The 15,377-nt window shown below is 45.3% G+C and overlaps 1 long non-coding RNA gene across 1 annotated transcript; it reads left to right on the top strand.

Annotated features, from left to right (window-relative positions):
* Positions 1–5,453: 5,453 nt before the first annotated feature.
* Positions 5,454–12,348, top strand: LOC108522611 (uncharacterized). The gene is made up of 5 exons (XR_001883545.1): positions 5,454–7,720; positions 8,181–8,247; positions 8,792–8,948; positions 9,520–9,728; positions 11,388–12,348. It is a non-coding gene; the product is annotated as an uncharacterized LOC108522611 (long non-coding RNA).
* The last annotated feature ends 3,029 nt before the right edge of the window (positions 12,349–15,377 follow it).

The following is a 15,377-nucleotide window of genomic DNA, read 5'->3' as shown; positions in this document are numbered from 1 at the left end:
TAACACAAAGGGATATTTTTTACCCTGCTCAGTCAACTGAATTCTGTTTTCTCCATTTATTTCAGCCTGTCTCTTTCTTCTTGCTATTCTCTGCTGCATAAGGGACCTTAAATAATTTTGAAGTTTGTAAAATTAGATTTTTTCTAATTTCAAAAGAGCTCATGAGATCTCTTATATGTATATAATTTTATGTTATGTATTTTGTATACTTATATATAATTTATATAATTTAATTTTCTGTATTTAATTTACTTAAAGACAAAAAAGCACTAAAATACTTTATCAAAAAATGGAAGCCCAGATGCTTTTTTTTTTTTGAGTCCAAGTTACACTCTTATTGCCCAGGCTACAGTGCTGTGGCACAATCATGGCTCACCACAACCTCCACCTCCCTGGTTCAAGCGATTCTCCTGCCTCAGCCTTCCTGAGTAGCTGTTATTACAGGCATGCGCCACCATGCCCACCTAATTTTGTATTTTTCGTAGAGTCAGGGGTTCTCCATGTTGGTCTGGCTGGTCTTGAACTCCCGACCTCAGATGATCCACCCACTCCAGCCTCCCAAAGTGCTGGGATTACAGGCGTGAGCCACCATGCCTAGCCCCAAATGCTTTTTAAAGTTCACAGGCAAAATCTCTAAATGGAAACATTGACAAAAAACATGTGCAAATGGAAAACAATCATAAGACAAGATAATCAAGATCATTCTTCAATAGGAAATTATGAATTAAATAAAAGTGAGATACATACCTATTAGGATGACTGCTTATTGGAAAAAAACATAAGAAGGTATTTTATGTGATCTATACAGGTGTACTCATTCCTTGATCATACGAAAATGCAGTATTTTTAGAAGGTTAAAGCTATTAAGTTTACAGAAGGACCAACCAACAAATCACTTTAAGCAAAGCTCTTCATTTTTCAGAAAAAGTTATGATTTCTCATCTTCTACTTTTGGCAGAGATTTTCATTCTTTCCAGTGGAACCTAAACCTTCTGAAGGCCTTTCTGTTTCCGGAGCTCGAACTTCTATTTATGGATAAAAAATCCGTTCACAAAAGACTTGTGCAATTTGATCACTTTTTTGACTTCAATCCTTTCTTTACCAAAATTAAGCACTACAGCACCACCATTTCCTCTATAATCTTTGTCTGTGACACCCACTCCTGTATCTATAAAGTGCTTTGCAGCCAGGCCAGACCACTGAGCCACTCATCCATTACAGCCAGCAGGAAGAGCATTGTTCACAAGAGCTTACTCCATAGATGGTATTGTACAATCGTAGGCACTATACAGGTTATAGTCCGCGGTCAGCCAAGACCCCTGGTTCAGGGCCGTGGATGCTTGGAGAGCAGGCAAAGCACAGCTGCATGCTGCCCTCCTCAGCAGAGCAGGCCTGCTTGCTGGGGGAGAAATGGCAGGTGTCTTTTCAGAGCAGGGCATGGTAGAGCAAAAGGAGAGCAGCAGAGGAGACAGTCCAGGGAACAAGAGAGTACACGATGAGCCACCATTCGCTTTGATTAAGTGGCAGTTAGCGCCAGTGTCTCCATTCTGTATCGGTCTGTTCTGCTAGAGCCCAGACACAGACCTTGGTCCAAAACAATCACCTGACATGAGTTCACTTGTCACAAATAACTAAATTTTGTAAATGGGCAAAAGATATCAATAGTCACCTCCCCTATGTGGACATATGTGTGACAAATTAAGACATGAAAAATTATCGTTCATCATATCTATAAGACAAATGGGGATTAAACCATAAAGAGATAGCATAACACATAGTTGAAAATGACTGAAAATTTTTCGAAAAAAGATATTACTAAGTGCTAGCAAGGGTGAAGACCAACTTAAAATCTGGTATGTTGCCAGTGGGAACTATGATATAGTACAAAAACTGGGGAAAATGATTTGGAAATTTTTTTCTGGCTTTACAGTCTTTACTGCATTTATTTTTTTAAAAAAATTTAATTAGGTTTTGGTTCTTCAGTTCTTCCAACTTTTATTTTTGGTTCAGGGGGTACATGTGCAGGTTTGTTGCAAGGCTATATTGCGTGTCACAGAGGTTTGGTGTGCTGATGACTTATCACTCAGGTAATCATCATAGTATCAGATAGGTGGTTTTCAAATTGTCACCCTACCCCTAGCTCCACTCTCCACATTGGTAGCGTAGTTTCCAGTGTCTATTGTTCCCTCCTTTGTGTCCACGTATGCTCAATGTGTAGCTCCTACTTATAAGTGAGAGCATGTGGTATTTGATTTTCCTTTCCTGCATTAATTTGCTTAGAATAATAGCCTCCAGCTCCATCCATGTTACTGCAAAGGTCATGATTTTGTTATTTTTAATGGCTGCATAGTATTTCATGGTCTATATATACCACGTTTTCTTTATCCCGTCCACCATTGATGGGGATCTCAGTTAATTCTATGTCTTTGCTACTGTGAATAGTGCTGTGATGAACATATGTGTGCATGTGTTTTTATGGTAGAACAATTTATATTCCCTCTGGTACATATCCAGTAATGGGATTGCTGGGTCGATTGGTAGTTCTGATTTAATATCTTGGAGAAATTTACAAACTACTTTTCACAATAGCTGAAGGAATGTACATTCCCACCAGGAGAGTATCAGTTTCCTCACGACCTCAGCAGCATCAGTTTTTATTTTTTGACTTTTTATAAATAGCCATTCTGACTGTTGTGAGACGGTATCTCATTGTAATTTTAATTTGCATTTCTATATTAGTGATGTTGGACACTTTTTCACATGCTTGTTGGCTGTGTGTATGTCATCTTTTGAGAAGTGTCTGCTCATGTCCTTGGCCCATTTTTTAATGGGGTTATTTTTTGCTTGTTAATTGGTTAAAGTTCTTTATAGGTTCTGGATATTAGACCTTTGTCGGATGTGTAGTTTGCAAATCTTTCTCCCATTCTATAGCTTTTCTGTTTGCTCTGTTGATAGTTTCTTTTGATGTGAAGAAGTTCTTTAGTTTACTTAGGCCTTATTTTCAATTTGGAGGTTTTTGCAATAGCTTTTGGAATCCATCATTAAATCTTTGTCAAGGCCTACATCCAGAATGGTATTTCCTAGGTTTTCTTCTGGGACTTTTATCATTTTAGGTTTTTCATTTATGTCTTTAATTCATCCTGAGCTAATGGATTAAAGATGAATTCATCTTGAGTTGAAACTGGAAGGGGCTCAGTTTCAATCTTCTGTGTGTGGCTAGCCACTTATCCCAGCACCATTTATTGAATAGGAACTCATTTCCTCATGGCTTTTATTTTTGTCAATGCATTTCAGTTAGTTTACCCTCTCACAGGATATACTTCAAAATTTCAGTGTGCGGCACTTTCCCCCAACTGGGATGCAACTCAAAGCTCTTAGAATATGAGTCAAGAATGAAGTCCTTCTCGCTCTCTCAGCTTCTTTTACATCCAAACCACATTTTTCATTGATTATATCACAACCCAAAATCTTTCCCTTGTTATAATTGGCCAAATTGCACTTCAGATAAGCTAGTTAGAATGTCTCTTTAGTAGAGCCAGCTCAGGCTCTCACAACCAGGAAGAAAAGCACCTGGCCAGTGGCATATGAGCCTCACATCCTGGGAGATTCATGCTTCTCTCTAAGGAAACCCTTGCATAGGATGGGTATCCATCACCAACCTCGTGTGCTGTGTTCAACCACACTGAGACAAGAGTGTAGGACACCTCTCATTCCTGCTCCAGGAGGAGATGCCTCTCTGTTTCATCCACCATCCAAAAGGAACTGCTGAGCAGTTTCCCCTTCCAAGCTTTTCTCTCATGCTCTGAGAATCTGGCTCTGGCCCCACCCCATTTCACTAGAATCAGCTCACCCAAAAGCTACTGCAGTTTCCCAAAGCCCAGAAGGCCTTGGCTCAGGGCATGTACACTCCACCACTCTCACCTGTTGCCCCCCACCCCCACCCCTCTCTTATATTTCCTTTAGATCTTCGGGGACACCTGGCCAGCTTAGTTAAATGAATGCAGATCCTAGACTCAACCACCATAAGGTTAGCGGTGGGCCTGGTTTACTTTAGCATCTCCAGTACTAACCCAGGATCTTCCAAAGAGCAGAAGCTCAATGAATGTTTCAGGACGAAATGAGCCAGTGAGCAGGGGAATGTATTTATTCACATTTAATTCAATCACCTTCTCAAAAGCCAAGCTAATCCAATATATGTTAGCCAAGCGAATATGTATTTCTTAACTACACAGAATTCAAGAATGGCAAGAATTAACTATAATTTATTTATTTATTTATTTTGAGATGGAGTCTCACTCTGTCGCTCAGGCTGTAGTACAGCGGTGCAATCCTGGCTCACTGCAAGCTCCGCCTCCTGGGTTCACACCATTCTCCTGCTTCAGCCTCCCCAATAGCTGGGACTACAAGAGCCCACCACCACACCCGGCTAATTTTTTAAAGTTTTTTGTATTTTCAGTATTTTAGTATTTTGTATTTTTTGTATTTTTGTATTTTAGGGGTTTCACTGTGTTAGCCAGGATGGTCTCGGTCTCCTGACCTCGTGATCCACCTGCCTCGCCCTGCCAAAGTGCTGGGATTACAGGCGTGAGCCACTGTGCCCGGCCAATTTAATTTATTTCTTTATCTCACCCATTTTACCACTTTGTCCTTTCACATTAAAAAAGATACTTAATCCTCTGCTATGTGATGTTGTCCCAATTCAAATAAATAACATAGATTTCCCTACATAAATAAAAAACAATGCACTTACTTGTAACTGTATAAAAACCAGTAAGTCTGCCTACTGTCATGCATGAAATGAATGCTGAAGTTCATTACAACATCCATTAAAAGGATCATTTGAACAACTCCAAAAGGAAACAAAGATAAACCTCCAAATCGCCCAAGAGAACAGGAACCAAGAGATAGTCCGCCTTGTATTCCCTCACACCCAACTTGCTTCCCACTGCTGAGAACGGTGACTGCTCTCTTCAAACACAGAGCGAAGAATGGGCCTCATGTAACAGGACAGGGAAGGTGGTGGATGTGGCTTTGGAACGTGCACTGGCCCAGGCCCTCCCCCAACCTGCTCCACTGGCCCTGGCTGCAACTCCTGCTCAGACTCCCTCTTCGTCCTCTCCCAAAGCCTCTTCATGCAGGGATGGGTAGGAAATGCTCTCTCCAGTACTGACCCTGGCTGCGTACTCCAGGACTTTCACATAGCTGGTTTCAATGAGGGCCCTTGGACCCCACAGGAACTGGTAGCACAGGGGATCACTGCTGGGCACCTGGCGGTATTGCAGGTAGTTTTCCTGCACCCAATCTTGGGTGAGCAGCTTCCTCAGCTCCCCAGAGAAACTGTGCTCCATCTCATGATACACCTCCATTACACTCAACACCTCCCAGATTGTCTCCTCAGGGGCACAGTGGCCCTCTGTTAAGATCATGGTCAAGACCATAACTCCAGGTGAGTGAGGTCTGGCGAGGTGGTTGGCCCCTCCTCTTCCCGGCTGCTGGTGCCCTCACTGGATTGGCTCCATAGAGTGCTGTCGCTGATGGTCAGGGAAGAGGAGGAAGCCTGAGACTCAGGGGAGGACCGGGTGACCCAGCAGGAGGCACCTCCTCCAGGGTGCCTTCAACCAGAGTAGAGGAGGAGGCAGCCTCGTGCTCCTCAGTGGGGGAAGCCTGCCCACACACCAGGCCCAGAGCCTCCTCTCCTTGGGCCTCAAGGCCTTCCTCAGGCTTGCAGTGCTGACTCCTCTGCTCAGAAGACATGATGACTCTGGTCAGGGCAGCAGGCTAGACTGTGGGCAGGAGCTGGGCGATGGGGAGGAATCCACAGATCTGGGGAGAGAAGGAGCTTGTGAGGGGCCTCATTTGCGAACCACACCCTGGAGGCTGTAACAAAGCCTACTTACAGATCTTCTCCTTCGGTGCTCCTCTGGGGCCTCCTGGGGCTTCGGACCTCCTGGTCGGCCTGTCCGCTGAGAACCTGAAGGAGGAAGTGAGAGGGCACCTCAGGGTACAGCCGGCCAGCAGAGGCTGAGGCTGCAGGACTGACAGTAGGGAGGGTGAGGCTGGGCTTTCTGGAGTGCCTTGTGTTCTGGGGAGCGTGGGGCCCTTGTTGTCCATTCAGATCAGAACCTCGCCTTGACTGCTAACAGTGCCTGTGACTCCTCTGCTCTGTGACCTGAGGACAATGCCTCAGACCAAGGCCTAACTGCCTGGTTCCTGGAGCTCCTAAAAGAAGAATCGAGGGACCCTCAGGGTGCAGACCGCAAGCACAGCCCCGGCTTTCCAGTGCTGTCTGGAGAGTTGGCCACACTCTGTGAGGTCCCTACTCTCACTGGGTTACATGGTCCCCTCTGTGCTCACTCACCTTTCTCCTGGAGGGGTCTCATCCTGCCCTTTTGCTGGCTCAAGAAACTCAGATAAAGAGTTCACAACCCTGATATGGAACAGAAGGGTATGAGGGGACCCACATCGGGCCACACGTGCCCAGGTCCACTGGGAGAGACAGCAAGAGATATCCAAATTCACTGGACACCATGTGTCCTGGGCGAGGAACCTGCTTGGTCCTCATGTTGACTCCTGGTAGAGTCTGGGGCCCTCCCTCTACTGACCTGAGTGCAACCCCCTAAAGACCAAGGCATCCTCCTCCCTGACACTGAAGATCCCAGGATGAGAGAGGGTCCTCAGCTGACAGCCCTGCCTATGCTCTCTGGGGTGACAACAGGGGCAAGGAAGATTTCTGTGGGGCCCCCATTTGCATTCTTGCCTGGGGGTACCCTCAGTCCTCCCTCAGGTTCCTCACCTGGACACCTGGCAGATCCTGGGACCACTGTGTCAGTCGATCAGATTGGGGTCCCTGTGTTGACCTGAGTCACCCTCTGAAAACAAGGCCTGAGGGTGAGCCTCCCTGAGATCTAGAAACAGGAGTGAGGAGGCTCCACATCCCATCACCCTTGGATGGGGTGTCCAGGGCTCACTCCAGGAGCTGGCCCCTTTGGTTCTGGGGTGAGGCTTCCAATGTCTTCTGGTGGGTTATTCATCTTTGCTCCTCCTGGCACCTGCCCTTCCTCAACCCCCAGACTCCTGAGATGAGCAGCCATCTCCCCTTTACACCAACACCCCATGCTCCCAAGGGTTCCCCAACTTCCTATCTGTGGTACACGTGAGATTGCCAATTAGGGACATTCCTGATCTGGTTGCCCCAGAGCTAAGAAGAGGTGACAACCATAATCTGTGGAGTCCCTTCCTTCTGGGCCAGGGGTACCTCCAGTCCTCATGAAGGGGGCACTCCTTGGGTCCTGCTGATCCTGGGAGCCCTCCCTCTGCTGGCCAGATGTGACTTCCTCTGTTGAACTGTAAGTGCCACTAATACCAAGGTGTTCACCTCCCTGAGACCTCCCACCTCCCGCCGTGTGGCAGAAAGGAGAGCATGCCACATGGTACCTATGCCTGGGGCCACCCGGGGCTGAGAACAGTGGAAGCCAGGTTCTGCAAGTTCCCTTCTTTTTCGAGGTGAGGAGGTACCTTCTTACCTTCAGTCCTCACCAACCTTCCTCCTCTTGACTCCTGGCAGACTCTGGACCCAACCTGTGCTGACCAGGTGTGGCTATCTCTGCTGAGCTGAGGACACCCCTCAGACGGAGGCCCCCACCTCTCTGAGGCCTGGGAGGCAGAAGTGAAGGGGCGCTACACTGACACCCCTGAATGGGATTCCCAAGACTGACAAAAGGTGCATATTTCAGGAGTGCCTCCTGTGTCTGGGTGTCCTACAGGTATTTAGATTTACTTCCGACAGGGCCTGGCCCTTTCCCTCCTGCTGAACTTTGGATGGGTCTTGTAGGTCAAGGCCACCATCTCCCTGGGATCCCTAAGGAGGAAGTGGGGGCCAGGTCTGTTCCCCACAGTCCTGCCCAAGGCCCCCCAGGACTGACAGGAAGGGCAGGTTTCCTACATCTGGGAAAGGAGCTCTGCTGAGTCTTCCCTCAGGGTCCTGAGACTCCTCCCTCTGCCAACCTGAGCCTCCACTCCTCATACCAAAGCCCTCTCCTCTTTGTCATCTCCAAGGCATAGGCAGGGATGCACCACATGCAGCCATCGTGCGTGGCACCTCCAAGGGCGGCGGTCCCCAATGATCTGGAGTCCAAGGTCTCCTGAGTCCTCCCTCTTTTTCCTCCCCTTGATCCTGGCAGTGCTGCGTCAGAGCTCCCCTCTGCGGACCTGAGTCTATCCGTCGGATTCCTGAGGCGGAACGAGGAGGTACCTTAGCCTGAGATGGGGGCGGGGTGGGCCCCCTGTCCTGTGGTGATTGTCCTTTAAGGCGTCCGTGCTCTCCCGGCAGCACCTGGGCCCTCCGTCTACTCCTCTGAGGTGGTGCTCATGATACCAAGCCCCTTCCCTCCATCAGCCCAGGATGTGGACAAGAGCATCAATGTGCCTGGTCCCCATTCCCGGAGCTTCCCAGGGCTGACGGCAAAGACAGAGCTTCCCTCTCTGGGGCCTCAGCCCTCCCTCAGAATCCTGACCTTGATGCCTGGCAGAGCCTGGCCCCTGCCCTCTCCTAACCAACCCTGCCCTGGTCAAACCAAGCTCTGACTCCAGAGTCCCCTGGGGCTTAAGGGGAGGAGTGGTGAAAGGTGGCCCAGCCTGAGAAGTCCGCCCTCAGGTGGTTTAGGGCTGGCAATGGGGGTGGTGCTGGATTATTTGGGGTCTTCTATCTGGGGTGGGGGCATCCTCAGTCCTCCCTCAGCGTCTCTCACCTTCAGTCCTCCCTCAGCGTCTCTCACCTTGCCTCCTCACACAGCCTGGGCCCGCTTCCCCGCAACAATCTCAAGCCACCATCAGAACCAGACCCTCACTTCTCTGTGATCCTCAAGGCGCAAGTCACTGCCATCACATCCGGCCACCAAGATACGGGCTTCCCTGTGTTGACAGCAGGGGCGGGACTGAATTCTGTCGTGGTGAGGAAGAGGGGATGTCGGGGGTCGGGTGGGGAGTGGACACATTTGGGGGTGTAGGTGTAGGAAGAGGTGTGGAGGTCAGAGAGGGTAGTGGGGTGTGAGGGTCTGGGGAGAGACTGCGGTGTGGCGGTGGGGAGGGGGGGGGGGGGGGGGGGGGGGGGGGGGGGGTGGGGTGGGGGGGGGGGGGGGGGGGGGGGTAGTGGGAGACTGCAGGTGGGGTTTGGGGAGCCCTCAGTCATCCCTCAGGGTCCTGACCTTGATTCCTCGCATAGCCTGGATCCCTATCTTCTGCCGACGGTGTTGGCTCCCATCCGACCAAGGCTCTGACCTGAGTCCCCAGAGGTGGCAGTGGAGGGAAGGGAGTCCTTGGGCGACAATGCTGCCGGGGTCTTCCAGGGCTGACAGGAGGGACTGAGCTGGATTCTGTGGCCCCTCTATGTGGGGTGAGAGAACCCTCAGTCTTAACCCAGGAGGGTCCTCCTCCTTGTTCCTGGCTCTTTGATGAAGTGATGGGTGGGAGATGCTCTGCTTCTGTCACTTCTGAGCATTTGCCCAGCTCCACCCCTTGCAGAGAATGGCTGCGGGTCTAAGGCCAGATGGTCCCTGGGAGCTGCAGTAACTGTGATTGTGAGGACCTCTGGGTGAAGACACACACCTTCCCACGGGGGTTCCTCCCCAGCCAGAGCTAGACTTTGCAAAGCTTTTGTCCTAAAAGCTTTGTTTTTACACTGAAGAGGCTGAGCAGCAGCAAAAGATTTGGGGAAGCCATGAGTTTTGAAGGTATCTATCATTTCATACTCCAACTTAATGATTTTTGTATTTTAATCCTCATTCATGTAGTAAGAAATAGATTTTAAACCTTTGCAACTGTGTGTGTACATTATATATGGTGTATGTAGATTATGCTTATATTTATGTGTATATACATAAACACATCAATTTATATATGTTTATATCATATATGTATATTTATATGTATGTATCTTTAGATATAGGTACATGTAGATATGTAGACTATATATATATACACACACACACATGTACATATTTCATGAAACACTATCCCCTCATAGTATGTGTGATTTCACAAACACTATTTTACTTCTAGTTCATTCTTTTTTTCCATGAAAATAATTTTTGGAAGGCCTGTCCTCTTCCACTAGGTTTGTTCCAGGTGGTTATTAACAAAACTCTGGAGTCAAAAATTCTCACTCAGTTCAAATTTCCTGATATCCTGGTATTACCCCAGGGTCACTGGCATCATGTTTTGAGGTGCTGCCTCAGATTGTGCGATGATGTGGGGATGTCAGGTAGATTTTAATATCTTTCCTTCTACCCATCCCGTAATATGCTGTCTATACAGACTACACACCTCCTCAATATCCCTTTGGCTTCTCCCACCCCAAACATGAATACCAGTTCAACACTGTCTTCAATCATCCCCGGGGTTTTCTCTGTTTTCTTCAGACTTTTTTTCTTTTTCTCTTATCCTTCTATATTTTTCCAAGGTTGATTTTGGGAGCAGAGCACAACAGCCTGAGCTTGACTTTCACTTTGGCAGCTACGAGAAAGGCACTTTGTATATAACTTAAGCAGGATTTACATCTTTACCATATTCTGTTCTCCATCAATGAATGTGGCGTGTTACTCCAGTAATTTTGGATTTTTTTCCCTGAATCTACTAGTAAACCTGTATGGTTGCCTCCATAAAGGTCATTTTGGTTAGGCTTCTTTTAATTTATATTTTGGATTTCAATGCTCTTGCAAATGGTATATTTTCTATTTTAGACACTAAGTTGCTTTTGTGTGACAATCCTCTTGTTTTGCTGTTGTCATCCTTTATATGATGTTTTCTGAAGTCTCTTATTCATTTGAACACTTCGTGTGTCTGTTCCCCTGAATTCTCTTGATAATTATATTGTCAAAATGCTATTTGTTTTCAATCTTTATACCTCATGTATATTTTTCATGTCCATAATTTTGGTTCGTTTTTGTTTTCATATCCTCTGTACCTATGGAAGGCCATGGTGAGAGTCTATGTCGATGGTTGTCTCTGCTGTGAATGAGAATGCTTCTAACTTTTGAGATTTAAGTATGCTTCCTGCCAATTTTATGAAATGGAAGTTCCTTTTCATGTTAGTTTGCTGAAAGTTGTTAATTTGAAATCACATAGAATTTCTTTCAAAGGCTTTTCTGTACCCATTTACACGACGGAACTTTTTCTCTATCTTGTATGTAGGGAATCACAATTGCAACTTTTTCTAACGTGAAATAACGTTTTTATGTCTGACATACAGGTTGCTTATGCATTTAGTCCACTGTTCTCTTGAATATGCGATTACATATTTAGGACATTTGCTATGTTATCAGTGAACAATTCATTCACGTGTTCTTTTCATGTGAGCTGCGGATGCATCTTTATCTGTTTTTTGAATCCAGGAGTCCTAGCCCGGGAGAATGAAGTGGACAATTGCTCATCTTTTTGGCTGCTTTGGAAGAGTTGAGATAAGTTGATGATAATTTTCCCTGACTATTTGTTAGAATTGGCCTCCAAAAGTGTCTGTTCCAGAACATTTGAGGGTGGCTTGAGCTTTGAATAATCTTTCAGTTGATGGGCGTACCACTTGTTTTATCCCTTCACCCCTTAAAGGAAGTCTTGGTTGTTGATTTTGAATAAGCTGTTATATGTGTTTGTGCACACAGTTTTGTCTATGGGAACTTACATTTTCATTTTAAGCGAAATCTAGGAGTAGGATTGCTGAGTCTAATGGTAATTCTATGTTTCTCTATGTAAGAAACAATCAAAAGGTCCTGCTGTGCAATGTAACAGTTTTCTTCTTTCCCAGCAATGAATGAGACTTCCACATCGTCTCCAGAGTCTGGTATTTTCAGGTCTTTGAATTGTATTCATTGTATTAGGTGTGTAGAGCAATTGTACTGCTCTTTATATTTGCATTTTCATTGAATAATTACAATGATTATCATTTTTATATCTTCTGTTCCAGTCACAGAAGAATCCATTTTCCAAGTATTTCTGCTTCCTTGTATTGAGGGAAAGTATTAGAATCCTAGATGTTCGTGCTAGGCATGCTCATCATTCCTTGGGAGATGTTGCTTCTTGCTCTCTCATTTACAGAACAAAGAAATATATGTGTGTTTATTTACCTGTTTATCAGTGTTTATGTGTGCACCCTCTGTATGAGTATTGCCTGATGTCCACGACACTACTCTAATACCACAAACAGCTTTTAGTCTCCTTCCTTTGTTTATCTGTAAGTATCTACTTCAACAGTGAGAAAGCTACTTCTCACCATCCTTCATCTATATAATTAGTTGGACTATGGGGTAGATAGATAGATAGATAGATAGATAGATAGATAGATAATTATTCTGTTGTCACATTGCTGTAAAGAACTACCTGAGACTGTGTAATTTATCAAGAAAAGAGGTTTAATTGAGTCACAGTTCTGCAGGCTGTACAGGGAGTATGGTTGTGGAGACCTCAGGAAACTTACAATCATGAGGAAAGGTGGAAGGGAAGCAGGCACAACTTCACTTGGTGGAGTAGGAGAGAGAGAGATAGCAAAGAGGGGATAGTTTCACACTTTTAAACAACCACATCTTGTGAGAACTCAATCAACTCCTTGAGAACAGCAAGGAGGAAGTCCCCCCGCAACATGATCCAATCACCTCCCACCAGGCCTCTCCTCCAACACTGAGAATTATAATTCAACATGGGATTTGAGTGGGGACACGGAGCCAAACCATATCATTCCGCCCCTGGCCCCTCCCAAATCTCATGTCTTTTCTTACATGTTCTTGCACAACCAAGCCTTCACAACAGTCCCCCAGAGTCTTACCTCATTCCAGCATTAACTCAAAAGTCCAAGTCGAAAGTCTCATCTGAGACAAGGCAAGTCACTTCTGCCTATGAGCCTGCAAGATAACAAACAAGTTAGTTCCTTCCAAGATACAATGAAGGCATAGGCATTGAGTAAATGCTCCCGTTCCAAATGGGAGAAATTGGCCAAAGCAAAAGGGCTACAGGCAAGTTTGAAACCCAACAGGGCAGTCATTAAATCTTAAAGCTTCAAAAATAATCTCCATTGACGTTGTCTAGCAATCAGACCACACTGATGCAAGAGGTGGGCTCCCAAGACCTTGGGCATCTCTGCCCATTTGGCTCTGCAGGGTACAGTCCCCTCAGCTATTTTTTAAGTTATTACCTTTTAAGCATTCTCTGTAGATTTTAGATACTTGTTATTGTTTAATTTTAAGCTTTCTGTAAAGATTTTAGATCTGAGTCTTCTGTCAGATGTATGCCTTGCAAATATTTTCTTATAGTCTGTAGCTTGCCTTTTCTTTTTCTTAGTAGTGTCTTTTGCAGAGCAATTTTTTTTTTAAAATTTTCAGAAAGTGCACCTTTTCCATTTTGTGTTCTATGGGCCATGTTTGTGATGTTGTATCTAAACACCCATCTCCAACATCAAGGTCATGTGCATGTTCCATTGTGTCTTCTTCCAGAAGTTTTAAAATCGTGTATTTTATATTTGGGTTTATGACCTATTTTGAGTTAATTCTTTGTGAAAGGTGTGACGTTCTCCCTAGGTTCATTTCATTGTGTATTGGCATTCATTTTGTCAGGTGCCATTTGTTGAGAAAACTACAATTTCTCCATATGATAGCCTGTGCACTTTTGTCAAAAATCAGTTGACAATATTTGTGTGGGTCCATTTTGGGGTTTTATTTTGTTCCATCGATGTGTGTCTATTCCTCCACCAATACCCATATTTTCTTGATTAGTGTCGCTTTACAGAAGAAGTGCATACCAAAGCTAACATCAATCGTGAGAAGTCGTATTTCTGGTAACTTCCTTTGACATGATGTAATGAGAATGGGGTTTTACATCTGAGATCTTCCTCTGAGAGCTCATACCTCCAATGCTAATCATGAGAAAAGAGATAAGACAAATCCCACTGGATGGACTTCATGCAGAAGACCTAATCAATACTCCTCAATGCTGTTAAGGTCATCAGAAACAAGAAAAACCTCAGAAACTGTCACAACGAAGATAAGACAAAGGACACAGGATTACCAAATGTCATGAAGTATCGTCGATGGGATCTTGAAACAGCACAAGAACATTCGGTATAACTGAGGATACTTGAATAAAGTATGGACTTAATAACAATGTATCAATATTGATTCATTAATGGGGACAAATATAGATGCTAATGTAAGATGTTAATAATAGGGAAACTGGATGTGAAGTGTATGGAAATTCTCTGTATCACGTTTGCAATAATTCTGTAAATCTAACACTGTTCTGAAATCTAAAAGTTTATTTTAAAATGACACTTGGATGTCATTAGGAGTACGAGCCGGGCACGATGGCTCATGCCTGCATTCCCAGCACTTTTGGAGGCAGAAGCATGTGATTCTCCAGAGGTCAGGAGTTTGAGAGAAGCCTGGCCAACATGGTGAAACCACACTTCTACTAAAAATACAAAAATTAGCTGGGTGTGGTGGTGGGTGCCTGCAATCCCAGCTACTTAGGAGGCTGAGGCAGGAGAATTGCTTGAACCCAGGAGGCAGAAGTTGCAGTGAGCCAAGATTGTGCTGTTGCACTCCAGCCTGGGGGACAGAGTGAGACTCCGTCTCAGAAAAAAAAAAGGAAGAAGTGCAACCACTCCTTACTTGGTGACTATCGGCAATCCATTGGAAATCATTAATTTTTTTTCTGCCCTTCCTGTGTATTTCAAGATTTCACAATAGTTACAGTAGTTGAGGGAGAGGTCTTCCTCACTGAAACATTGCAGCTGAGGATGGTAAAGGCTATGTTTCAGAAAAAAACCAAAACCAAACCAAACCCAGTATCTGCAACTCCCAGTGAGACACTTGCTGTAGGATGGATGAAACGCTTTGGTTCAAGGTCAGTGAGGCATCCTACGAGAGAGGAATGAGACTGTCATCACCTGAACCCACCTGTCAGTGTCAATAAGCTCAAGAGTGAAACAACCAGAAATCATATGCCTCATGCTAGGATGCAGTAGGAGACAGGGAACCAACGACGAAGCATTTTTGTCAGAAAAGAGTGAGACCTGCCTCAAACCTAGATATGAGCCTAAAGCCCGATAATCAGAATCCATGGGAAGGAGCAAGCGTTAAATGACACAATGAGGCAGCAGACAGACAAATGAGTAGTGCTGAGACATGCTGTAGGTCCACTGATCAGTCCGCTACAACAAGTCAATACAATGGAAAAGGATGGTGGGATGCAGGAGGGCATTGTGGGCCATAGGTCTGCTAGAGACTGAAAGAGACCCAAATGTATGAACTAATGCTGAACACCCATACACTTTAAGCCCCTCAGAATGTCCTCTCAGAGGTATGTACTAGTGGAAAGGCACACATTCATTCAACAGAAGA

This window comes from Rhinopithecus bieti, unplaced genomic scaffold (assembly GCF_001698545.2).
Source record: "Rhinopithecus bieti isolate Rb0 unplaced genomic scaffold, ASM169854v2 scaffold_67094, whole genome shotgun sequence".
Classification (NCBI taxonomy): domain Eukaryota; kingdom Metazoa; phylum Chordata; class Mammalia; order Primates; family Cercopithecidae; genus Rhinopithecus; species Rhinopithecus bieti.
This window is presented reverse-complemented; position numbering and strand designations above follow the sequence as displayed.